Source organism: Hippocampus zosterae, chromosome 13, assembly GCF_025434085.1.
Source record: "Hippocampus zosterae strain Florida chromosome 13, ASM2543408v3, whole genome shotgun sequence".
Classification (NCBI taxonomy): Eukaryota; Metazoa; Chordata; class Actinopteri; order Syngnathiformes; family Syngnathidae; genus Hippocampus; species Hippocampus zosterae.
This window is the reverse complement of record NC_067463.1, coordinates 10,122,138-10,135,563: the sequence shown is the minus strand read 5'-3', so window position 1 is coordinate 10,135,563 and position 13,426 is coordinate 10,122,138. Positions and strand designations below refer to the sequence as shown.

The window sequence follows — 13,426 nt, the reverse complement described above, 5'->3', positions numbered from 1 at the left end:
CTCTCGTTCCTGTTCCGACACGTGGCTTTTGATAAAAAAAACACCCTCGGCCTCCCTCACTTTTTACGTACAAATGCAACACAAGTCGAACACTTTCTTAGCATTTCCTCCATTTTTTTTTTCTTTTAGGGCCGCACATCCTCCTCACATGGTTGTGACTGACAGCAACTTGGCCTGTCAAAGAGGCGCGAGGCAAGATGGCGAAAAGTGAAAGGGGGACAGACAGGACGGCGTGAGGAGATAGGAGGAGACGTTTCTAATTCAAAGGGACGTGCAGTGTTTCCGTGGCAACTCGGTTCCCATGGAAACGGCCGTGCTAAAGATGCCATTAGTGTGTGCGCAAAAAAATATATACTTACACTCCGATGCACTGTATATGTGTACAAATATAGCCGCACAGAAAGTCGGCGCTGGCATTTGCGTACATCGTGTAGGCGGGCTGACACATATGAGCACAATTACAGTCAATAACACACCTGAGGTCGACTATGATAGCTCCATGACTGGTTGCTGCTGCGCTCACTCAATTTTACTGTTGGTTGGTCCACCTTGGGGAAAACAAGTGACAATCGTGCTGCTAATCTCAAGAGCTGCGCTCGTAGCTCTGATTTTAATGATCAAAACTTTCCTACAGGGGCGAGGGGTGTTTCTCCACATATTCGCTCATCAATGATGACATCCTTCAGCCTGGGACCCCTGCCATCAATACGCGCAGTGATCACTCTTAACACTGCATAACGAGCATAACCTAACCGCGCTCGACGTAAGTGGACCATACATTAAGTCCACGCCGTGTTTATTGTGGCAGGGGTGGAGATGAGGGATGACTAATGAAGACGTGAAGGAGTTTACTTCCATTCGTCACGAGAAAGCAATGTTCCTGAACATCGCGGGAGCTGCGAAAATAGCGGCCAGTCACACCACGTGCTGCTTCGACTCGCTTGTATTAGTGGAACAGCACATACGCTGTGCATACTGTCTGTATATATATGGCAGTTATGCAATGATGGCAACACACACGCTCTGCGTAGCTCACGGCAGTAAAAAAATATGTATTCAATGGATATGTCATGGCTATTATATGCCCTGGTTTGATTGAAGTGAGTGGGATTGTTTTGTTTTTTTTAAGCAGTTGAGGCAGAATGGAGTGCAAGTTGACAAACAAAGGTAATACTTGTATTAAAACAGGAGTTCAGAACATTCAAACATTTTCAGAAATATTTCACCGTTTCCATTGAATTGATAACCAAGTAAGAAACACAGAAGAGCAAAACAATTATTTCATTAAAATTGAAATTAAAATGATTGTACTAATTCAAGTAGTATATTGTAGTACAGTATTACTGTAGCACTAAATATGAATTCAGCTTTCATTTTATCATGATATCTAAAGCTACCTACACCCATACGGTACTTACCAATAACTAGTTTGAGTAATCTCCTCTGATCAAAATCTCTCTGACATCTGGGGGAAAAAAATTGAGTGATGAGAGCCAGAGTGTGGGTTGTGTTTATTTTTCTTCTTCAAACTCAGAAAATTATAAAAAGATAAACGTGAAATCTATTCAGGAATTACGACTGTATTACTCCTTAAATGTTATATGTGGTCAAGCCCCGGATTTTGGGATTGTGACGTGAACCTGAAAGAAAGCTAATTAGGAAGCGATCTGAAGCTTGCTTTGCCGAGCGTCTTCCATTTATTCAACGAGGCTCTTTTTTTACTACATTGTATTTTCTCGCACTCCTACCTCTCAGGCTGAAAAAAAATGCTGGGTTGAATTTACTCAATTTTATTTTGACAAGTGGCTGCACACAATAGAATCATCTGGATTTATTTTTGAGTAAATGTTTTTGAGCATTTTTTTTTAATGATGTAGATCCAGATGTGTTTTATTGCGTGCAACCACTTCATGGGGTTTAATTTTTTTTTTTTAAAGTAAATTCAACACACCATAATTTTCAGTGCAAGGCACTCTTTGCATTGCGACAAGTTTCTGGAAGGAGACTTGCGATTGATGGTGGCAAAATCGTTATGTGTGTGGTGGGCGGGCTTGGTCATCTCCAAGACAACATACTAAAAGAGGAGTAATCACGTGCAGGCCTTTTTTTTTCCTTGACATGTATGGGTTCTCTCTGGTTTTTAAAAAATGTGACAAATCGACAGCTCATTTAAATAAGAGAAAGATAAGGAATCAGTGCGAAAAAAAATCATTTTGAAAAGTTTATGATCATCTAAATATTTATAATATAGGAATAATATAATCTATAATATTGTATATCATATAATATATACCGTAATATAGTAAATATTTGTTGACCGGTGAAATCCGTACGTGAGAATCTTGATTTAAGTCACTCTATTTGCACCATTTGAGCATTTATCACCTCCAGTAACGCCCAATTTAAACAGATTCAATGTGTTGTGCCCTCTGGCACTTATCGATTTTCCCATGACAATAAAAATCGTAAACATTTCTGACTATATATTTTTGCCGTGGAAATGGCAAAGAACGTAAGCCGTGTCAGCTGGCGCCTGTCGAGGAGCAGGGCTTACTTTGGTGCCGAGCAGGATGCTAGGGGGAGGATTAAAGAGAAGAGCGAGTGCAAAGACAAAGATGTGGCGCGAAGATAGAGGAGGAGAAAACGAGAGCCAACAGCGTGGAATCCACAGAAACAATGGGAAAAGAATGAAGGAAAGCGAGCAGGAAAAAAGATGGTGGCGAAAAGCAGTGAGTGTTGACTAAACGTGACTGAGTGTGACAACGCTCTGCAGGGAAGAACGACTGCGGTGTCACAGCACAACTCTGACCGCATCGTGCTCTTATCAAGCTCTTCAGACTGTTTGCCATTACAGTGTTTCTATATTGCGACCGTTTTTTTTCTTATGAATCTTTCGATTCTCCCATCAGACACAGCAGCCATGAGAAACCTGGGAAGTCACGCACAATCACCCCAGAGGTGTCACTCATTGAATTATAAGGATTCTTGCAAGTCCCGGACATGTGCGAAACATGCGAATTCCATAGCGATCCATTTGGAAAATATGTCACACTTAAAATGTAAAATTAATGTCACGAGTAACAGTCGTTTTTTATTTTTATTTTTTGCTGGCCACGCAGTAGTCATGGTTTTCTTCGCAGGGCCGTAAGCACTGTGAACGCAAATAAATGCATGATTGCCTCATATTACGTATAATCAACAAATTGGAGAAAACTACCGGTAGTTTTTCAATCCGAGTCTGCTTAAAGCCGTTTGTTAAATAGTATTGGGATACTTTGATTTTAAAGGTAAGATTGAGTAATCCCCGGCTGGATTACTGGAATGCACTTTACTTTGCAGTCAGACAATCCTCTATTACCCTCCAGTTGGTCCAGAATGCTGCTGCTCGCCTCTTTAAACGGCCTCGCACCACCTAACCTCTCTAGGCGCCTACGCACCTGCCCGGTGCCTCACGTCTGCGGATCAGACTCTATTAGATGTACCGAGAACTCAGCGGAGACTCGGAGGGAATCAACATTTTTCCGTTGCGGGTTCCTCTCTTTGGAATGACTTCCCGCTGAACGCTAGGCAAGCCCCCTCACTGCCCATCATTAAAACTGGTTTTGTGCTTTCTATTGTCTTTGAATTCATAATTAGATTTGTTTGTTGTATGAATTATTTTTGCTCCATGTGCAGCGCTTTGTATTCAGCGGTGGTTGTTGATTGGTCAATGCACATAAATTGCTTTAGTGGGCCATGTGAACTAAGGTGGCAAGCGGGAGGGCAGCGGGTGATCTTATAATGGGTCAGGTATGAGAAAGAACGATGTCAATTGATGCCGACTATCTGTTCTCAATTCAGGCATCACAATGTTTAGGTGCACCCATATTGCCGTGGCAGTGGAGCAGGAATGAGGTCAGGGCTGACAGGAGGAAAGAGTGGAGTGAAAAGTGCTACTCAGTGGGTGTCACTGTCAGCATATGTAATGGCCAGCCAGCTCCTCGTGTCAGTCATGCTCTGCAGCTGTCACAAACACATATCACTTGCTGCGCTGCAATCGTTAAAACACCTTTAAGGCACATGAATGTAAGTGAAACGGCAAGTTCACATCATGTATTCTGTAGGTCAGTGGTACTCAAATGCAAACCCCTAAAAAGACAAATAACTTGCATCAATGCATCAAAGGTCCACTTACCAACACATTCAATCAAATTCAAACAAAGTACAATTTTGGTAGAGAACTTTGCGCAATAGAAAAGTACATACTCTATATATAGCTTTGATTATTTTATTGACCGTAAATTAAATGTAGCAAAAAAGTCTTTTGAGGACATTATGAAATGGTCAATATCAGAAGAATGTCTCTCGTGCGTCTACACTAAATGGTTGGTTGTTTCCGCTGTCTCATCTCTTTCTTTGGAGTCTCAGCGATGAAAGAACGCAATTGGCCATCCGCGCAACCACCACCGCCCTCTTCAGTGCACTTAAGAGCTAACTTGATCTTTTGGGATTAAATACCCAAAACTAGCTGTCTCCCCATTTAACGGCACTCTCAGCCTGACGCAAAAGCATGAAAACCACCACATTATGAGCCTTTTTCTTTCCAACACCCGCCAGCAACTTTTATCTTTACATCTTTTATCTGACATTTTCTTTTCATCCTCCGTATTCCCAAAACACAAAAGAGCACCACAAGATGACGTTGGTGACCAATAAATAGTTGTTTCAGTTTACTTTCAACCCCTGATGACATGAAAGGCTTGCAGTTGTGTGTATCCCACTGAACTTCCATTCCACTATACTGAAAAATATCCAAAGTATGGCCTGGGGGCCAATTACAGCCCGTGTTGAAATGTTATGCCTCTGGCATAAAATGAATCAGATGTGGCCTGCCAGCACTGATGACCAGCATAGAAAATACTTTTACATTTCACCAGACCTGTGTCATGGCTCTCGGATGCTTTCGGAAATATGCTCTGAGCATGCGCTGCCTCTCCAAAGAAACCACACTCGTTAGTCGTGTTAGACATCAGAGTGAATTTTTCCGATTGCACCGCTCAATGCGTGAACCTTGTGTGGCTCTTTCCAGCCTTTTTCTAAAATAGAAACCGTATCGAAGAAAAGGAATTTTGACAAAAGAGGGCCATCGCTTTCAGGACAAGTGAAAATTGACCCCCCCCCCACTGAAATACAAAAAGGAAAAAAAACTGTATGCCTACTGAAGCGCCTGTGGTTGTTTTCAAGGAATTCAATATCAAGAGGCATGACCAGATGAAACATGCAAACTGCCTCAAGGTGACCGGGAACGAATGCCGTGAAAAATAAAAGCAACAAAGCTAAATAGTTGTCCCACACGCATTTTCATTTTGCAAAAGTGTGAACACCCTTACTGTCAGGGAAATTTAACAGAGCAGCCTGCTACCTGGTATCAGATGAAAGCACATCTGCCCCACAATTTTGAGGTTCAGCGCTTGAATCGTGGGTCAGACCTTCCTGTGAGCTGGTTACATGTTCTACGCCATTGCTTGCATGGCCTTTTTCCGAGTATTCTGGCTTCTTTCCAAATTCCAAGAATGAGCATGTTTACAAGGTAGTTTCATTGAAAAAAAAACTAAATTGCCCATAGGTGCGAATGTGAACGTGAAAGGTTGTTTGTTGATACGTGATTTTTAATTGGCTGTTAACCAGTCCAGGATGGAGCCCACCTCAGATCTCACTGTCAGATTAACCCGCTTGCGCTCATCTACAGATTTACCAAAGCCGGTCAAATCCGCCTCTGACACAAAGTTCAAAACTGACAGGAACCTATAGCGCCAACTTGTACCGAGGTGCCACCCAATGACGTCACTTGTGGGCGACACCCAGGAATCGGATGCATTTCCCATACACTGGTTCCACAAGCACGAGCTTTTGGAAAACAAGTGAGGCAGCAAGGAGCGCAAGTGTGGCCTCGAACGTGGTGATTTTTCAATCAAACGCATTAAGATTAAGATATCCTTTATTTGTCCCACACTGGGGAAATTTACAGCCTCCAGCAGCAAGAATGTGGGTAGAAAGAAGAAAAAAACAAAAAAACATGCATGTTTTGGAATGTTCTGCTTAATCTGCAATCTTATCAAGACAAAATGACAATCAAAACAAAAAAGCTCGACTGTTGCTCATTAAATAAAAGGACTGTCGGAAGAAGCTGCGACATGAGCTCAGCCTCAAAATGGAGTTCATCGTGAACATTCTGAAAATGAAATGCTCTAAAAGCCAAGGAAGGTGGTTGCGGTGCCTCTTTTTGGGGGGAAGGCAGATTGTCCCCTTGGCCGAGTTATTTAGAAGAGATTTCGCTTATATGACGGGAAGGCGCCACAAGCTTGACTGACAAGCCTCCTAAGTCAGCCGGCCACTAAAGATCCTTACTCAGACTACAAATGGTATTTATGGTGTGTGACGAGGTTCGGTAATCGATATACGCCGGTTTTGTCTCCAACTAATTGGGAATCAAATGTGATCTAGCTGGCCGCTGTTATTTTCCTGTCTGAAAAGCTTGACATCATTCCCATATTCAGCCGAATTAATAAGATTAGCTGGATAATTAGGATTCATATGCTGCAATGTTTAAAGGCCAGGAGGCGAAAAAAATTTATATTGGGCGTGCTGTAACCGAGTGCAACGCCGTCTGTGATCTCCCACATTATTCAGGCAGACCACGCGCGGCACGTCCGCTGATGAAGTGTACTCATGATGGGTTAAGAAAGGCAAGGGAGGGGCCCTCATTTTAGTGTGTACTTAAGAAGTTGGAAATAGAAATGTGTTGACGTGTAAAGATCATGAATCCTGATGGCGCCAAAAAACAAAGAAATTACCAAGAAGCATTCATTAAATGTTGAATTATCTGGCCTGGCACCTAATCGATTCATATTTCAAGAGGGTGGGGGCAGTGCCCTACTGCCCCCCCCCCCCACCCCCTTTAGCTCTGCCAGTGTTGGCCGATTGTCAAAGATTTTCTCGGACAAAGTTAAAGAAACGACTCGGCACACAGGAAAATTGTCTTCAATATCGGCGGGAGCGGACCTCTGAGAGTGAACGACGGTTGTTGCTCCGCGATCACACTCAAAGTCCCGTCTCCGCGAGTTCCACATTTTATTGTAACATGTGCAAAATGCAAGAAAAACACTGCCCCCAATATTTGCATGTCGCACCCCCGGTCCGGCCCTCGGTAGTGATTGGTTACCCGTTTTTCAAACTTGAACCATCAGTACATTGGCGCCTTTTCTTTCTGGTCTACATCGAATTAGCATGTTGTAGACTTTGCGGATGGTCAATGTCATCTGGGCGCAACAGGTGTTCTCAACTCGTCTTTTGTTGCTCAACCGCTGTTCCCGAATTATTCATTCCCCTTTTGTGACCGAGTTTCGCCCTCTCCCCCATGATCGCCCACCTGTATTGACGTGCTAATTGTAGACTTTAACAGCCCGCCTTTGTGTGTAGGCATTTGGGGGTGCTGGATATGCACCCAAACGCTTCGATGTGCTCAGATTAAATGAAACTTTAAACATGATACAATTTCGCTCATAGATTCTTCTAACACCGATGCATATGCTCTCGTCAGATAGGGCCAAAACTTCCATCGAGGAGATTGTTGGAGGAGTGAGGTGAGAGAAGCAACAAATGGTCGGGGGGAAATGAGGTGATCGCTCCTTGAGACGTTTACTCAAGCGTCACAGATGAACCATCTGCGTGTCGACAGTATTACTATTACCTCAAACGTCCACTACGCACACAGCTCAAAATGAGCATGTGGCCTGTTTACTATCAATGTTTTCATGTTCACCATCTGCTGTCCGCTGCGAAGTTTGCTGCCACCATTTATAGGGCTCATAGCGCAAATTTGTGCTTGCAACACAAGCGAATAAAATGATGGCAGTGACAGGTCATATCTCCAAAAAAAATCTCAAGTCTGGTCACTCATAAGTCGAGGTATTATTGAATTATATGTGTGAAAAAAACATCACCCAGCTTCCAGGGACAGATTGGATCACATCTTAAAGGCCTCACAGAGTCTCATTCTACAGGTAGCATAGCGCTTAAATTTAAGAAGCACGTGAACGTAAGATCTGAGAGAACGCGGTTAAAATGCACCCATAAATGAAACAAGACACATGACAAGAAAAAAATAAATGCTGTGATGTTGATGCACACTTGACGTACCCGTATTTTCACGACTATTCGACGCACCGTACCAATGGCCGCAGTCTCATTAATGGGTGACATTTCTGTATTTTACACATATACAGGACGCACCGTACGAATGGGCGCAGTTTTAAAGTGGTAAAACATACGCTTAAACATACGGCATGCATGCATGCTAACACGTTAGCTTGAAGCACACACTGAAGCTCGAAGCTTAAACACGTTTTTAAAAAGGCAACGAAAGCAGAACCGAGTTCGGGTGTATTTTATTTACAAGGTACTCACGTTTTTTGCTCAAGCATCACTCAGAAAGCCATCAAAGTCGTCATCTTCTGTGTCCGAATTAAACAATTGTGCAAGTATCGGTAATCCATCCAAACCGCCGGGTTCCCCCTCGTTGTCAGAGTCACTCTCGTCGTCATGTGGCTCCACGGAAATGATGCCGGCTTTGCCAAAAGCTCGAACAACTGTACTAGCAGCAACGTTCGTCCAAGCAGCTACAATCCATTCACAGATCTTGGCGTAACTAGCCCGGCGCTGCCTCCCACTCTTCGTGAAGCTGTGTTCGCCATCGATCATCCATTTTTCCCATGCCGCTCGCAACTTCACCTTGAACGCCCGGTTGATGCCGATGTCCAGCGGTTGGAGTTCTTTCGTCAAGCCTCCGGGAATGACGGCAAGCTCGGAGTTCATTTGCTTGACTTTGTCCTTCACCGCTGGTGTGAGATGGGCACGCATGGAGTCGCAAATCAAGAGTGACGGCGAGGCATGGAAAAAGCCATCCGGTCTCTTAACATACACCTCACTTAGCCACTCTCTCATTTTCTCCTCGTCCATCCAGCCCTTTTGGTTTGCTTTCACGATGACGCCGGCTGGAAACTTTTCTTTAGGCAGCGTCTTTCGCTTGAAAATCACCATAGGTGGCAGTTTCTGTCCGTTAGCATGACAAGCAAGAACGACAGTGAAAGCTGACTTCTCGTGCCCCGTTGTGCGTATCGCAACCGTGCTGGTCCCCTTCTTCTCCACAGTGTGGTTCACCGGGATGTCGAAAGTCAGCGGGACCTCGTCCATGTTGGTAATGTGGTTAGGCTGGATGCGTTTGTCGACAATCTTTTTACTGCAGTAGGTGCGGAAAACGGCCAGCTTTTCTTTGTAGTTCGCTGGAAGTTGCTAAGCCACGGTCGTCTTCACTCTCATAGATAGATGGCGCCGTTTCATAAAGCGAAAGCACCAAGACGGGCCTCCTTGAAAATGTTCAATTTTCAATTCTTCGGCTAACGTTTTCGCCCTTAGTCGAATGGTGACCGTGGAGACGCTTCTGCCGGCTGCTCTTTGATCAAGAATCCACCGCTCCAGTTGGTCTTCCAACTCTGGCCACCTCGCCTTATTTCCACGGAAACTGCGCTTGGTCTTTTTGACTTGGCGAAGCTCGTTCTCCTGCTTCCTCCATTTGCGAACCATGGATTCGTTGATATTAAATTCTCTGGCGGCTGCTCGATTCCCATGTTTCACTGCATAACCGATGGCTTGGAGTTTGAATTGCGCTTCGTAGGCGTGTCTCTTTGTAGAACTCATTTTCGGGGGTTCTTGAAAACCAAAACCGAAGTTGTTTTGCAATAATGCACATACTCACATTTTATACATGTGCTGGTACCTGCTAGAGGCGTGCCTTACACGCCCACCCTTCACTCATTGCCGGACCCACCCCCTGCGTGCCTGTCCTCCCTCACGTCCACCTCTCTTCATATATTTACATTTCTCTCTCTCCAAATTTACATATAAGTGCGCGGACGCGCTTCACTGATTGGCCGACCTCTTCCCCGCACTTCACTGATTGGCCGACCTCACTTCCGCCTTTTCTCTGTATAAACAGCGCGTCGGGTCTCAGACAGATTTTGGAACTCGGCTCATATAAAAGACGCATCGCATTATAAGGCGTCCTGTCCATTTTGGAGAAAATTTTAGACTTTTAATAGCGCCTTATAGTCGTGAAAATACTTTCCTCCTTGGTGTACTGACAGGGAACCACCTGAGGCTTTTATTGATGAAAGATGTCAAAATTATTGTGAGCTTGCTTTTTTTCTTTTGCTTTGAGAGAACAATGGCGTTTACAAACATGTATTAAGGGAAAAATGTGGAACAATTTGCTTACAGTCATTTTAGAGCAGCGGCAAGCGTATTGATACAGACAATACAAAATAACCACTTAAATTGACGAATAGAATGCTTTGATCAACAGCGGCAGAATCGTTCAGTCCAATTAAAACCGATGCCGACGTGCGCCGTTGCTCTCACCGGCAAATCGCATCCATTCTCTTGTTTTGATTTATGGAGGATCTTTGTCACAATGACAGTGCACAAATAGAGGAGACAGACCCATCTAGGTGACGTGTGAAATGGATAACAACATCTCCTGCATTCCACATGCCCTCTGCTGACAATGATGATACATTTTCTTGTCTGCATGCTACACAAGACCACCGATCTTATTTTAGGGTAAGATGCACACGAGCGGCGGCCCGGTAGGCCAGTGGTTAGCACGTCGGCTTCACAGTGCAGAGGTACCGAGTTCGATTCCAGCTCCGGCCTCCCTGTGTGGAGTTTGCATGTTCTCCCCGGGCCTGCGTGGGTTTTCTCCGGGTGCTCCGGTTTCCTCCCACATTCCAAAAACATGCGTAGCAGGCTGATTGAACACTCTAAATTGTCCCTAGGTGTGAGTGAGAGTGCGGATGGTTGTTCGTTTCTGTGTGCCCTGCGATTGGCTGGCAACCGATACAGGGTGTCCCCCGCCTACTGCCCGAAGACAGCTGGGATAGGCTCCAGCACCCCCCGCGACCCTAGTGAGGATCAAGCGGTACGGAAGATGAATGAATGAATGAATGCACACGAGCATTACTCCTGTTGATGGACCAGCCAAGATGCTGGCGGTGTTATTTTAATGCACCACTGTCGAACTCAGGCCCAGGTGCCAGATCAGGGCCACCACATCCTTTTTTGTAGTCCACTTTAGCAAATAAAGGACATATATTTGACAGAATGTGATTGTTTGTTTTTCATTTCAGCAGAGAAGCAATAGTTCTATCTTCGTAATTCATGACCATAAATACTATATGATGTGGCCCGCAATTAAGGCTTGACTCATCAAGATGAGGTTCGCCAATACACATCCGTGTTTTGTCAATATGTTTTCCATATGATCCACAAAATATAACAGCAATATATTTTTGTTTAATATTAAAAAAAAAAAGTTTCAAAGCTTATTCAGTATCAGGAGAAATAAAGCAAATTGCCCTAGGGGGAAAATCTGATTGTACAATTTGGGGAAATAATGTCAGAAATAACGTCAATATTTGATCAGGAGCAGTTATTCACATGCAAATTATGGAAATCAACTTTTAATCTTTACAAAGTTTGAGAGTTACTTCCTTTGTGTGGGACTTGCTGTTCTTGTCTACTACGTCACCGGGAGCACAGCGCTGTCAGACAGCTCGTTTGTCACTCAAACATGCTCGTGGGCACCGCTGGTCTACGCCGTAATTCTTAATGATGTTATTTATGCCTTTTGCCTAGCAGCAAGTACCTGGTCAAAAATGTGACACAGCTCAATGAACTCCATTGCCGCATCTGTCAGATAATACAAATGTTATTTCAGTTGTGGAGTTTTAATATCAAATTTGGGATGGACATCATGATTAAATGACCGTTGAGAATTCTTTCGATTATGAATCATCGTCTTCAAGCAATGGAGGAAAATGGAGAGCACCGGCAGACGTGCTGCCGATTCACTCGTCTCAACTCCTTTACAATCTGAAGAAACAGGTTGTGAGCAAAGTTGAACCACATTCAGTAAACTATTAGCAATTGACGACTAGTCAAAAATTTATTTTGATCAATACTGGCAAGGAAACGTGCCTGCAGAACATTCAGAGAGAAATTCTCACACGCCAATGAAAAAAAAAACAAGAGACAGTATTTCAGTTGGACTCGTATGCAGATGCCTAAAATGGTGGGAGCCTCATCATTTTTGTTTTCCTCTAAAAAACATTGAATTACCTTTCCCCAGCAATTAGGATTATGCGTGTGTGGCAAAAGAGGATTTTTAATGGCACTTTGTCCCAGGATTTCATTGAGTTGGACAAATCTCACCACAGCGCCAACGCTGAGTCACTCCACATTTCCCTATCGACCACCTGACAGACACTTTTTCACCCCGTGAGAGATTAGTATTTAACATGCAGCAACTATAAACCCTCCTGCATAATTAAAAGTAATGGCAGTCGTTGCTGGATGGAGAAGCAAAACGCTGCAAACAAAATGAACTGTGTCGAAAAAAGCTGTGTGGAAAGGGGTCTATTTGGGACAACATTTTTCTGGATGCTATACATCTTATATCTTACGGGGACCAAAAACCACGGCTATAATCTCCCCAAACACAGGCAATAGGCTATTATCATCCAACAACAGCAGCAATGTATACACACACACACACACACACACACAAAACAGAGGCTGGGAACACAGCTCACATCCCCACAATAGATCTGAAAGACCTCATTAGTCTCCAGAGCTGGAGTCGAGTGCGGGCCCTGGCCAACGCTGTTGCCCTGTTGTGCCAATAGCGACGCAAGATAACGTGTGAATTAATGGCTAAATGGAAATGCAAATTGTTTAGTACAGGTTGGGCCTACCTGCATCTGTCAATGACACACTTGCTCATTATAAATTGGCTGCTGGAGAGGAAAAACAAACAAACAAACAAACAAACAAACAAAAAAAGCTAGCCGCTCTATTGTTTACGTGGCCTTGCCATCTCTATGGAGAATGTGAACTTCTGTGTGAGAAAAAGCTATTGAAACATTGCAAAAGCGCACGTGGGCAATCAATGTTTTTTTAAATGGAAATCAAATGGCTGAAATATTGATGAATGCACCGGCGAGCTTTACATAGAAAAATGACTCGAGAAGAATGTTGAGGCAAATAATGAGTTTGAGAAACTGTTGGTGGCCTGATGAGGAAAGAAAAGCACATGCATTATTAACTGCTACAAGAGTAAAAGAAGACAAATCCATCTCATAAAAATATATGTAGGTCTACCTGTGGAAGAAATTGCATCGCATGTAGTCTCAGTGGCCAAAATGCACACGACTATTGGGGACCAAGACAGCCGCTTGCAAAATATCCACAGTCTCCACTCTCCATTGATTTCCAACAATACTTAACCAAATTCATAATTACAAATGTCGGATTGCCAGTGGATGAAGTGGAG

At 43.8% G+C, this 13,426-nt stretch overlaps 1 protein-coding gene across 7 annotated transcripts in view; it reads right to left on the bottom strand.

Annotated features, from left to right (window-relative positions):
• The window catches only part of grin2bb (glutamate receptor, ionotropic, N-methyl D-aspartate 2B, genome duplicate b), a 92,016-nt gene that overhangs the window by 50,072 nt on the left and 28,518 nt on the right, over nucleotides 1-13,426 (bottom strand). The gene's annotated exons all lie outside the window — the stretch shown is intronic.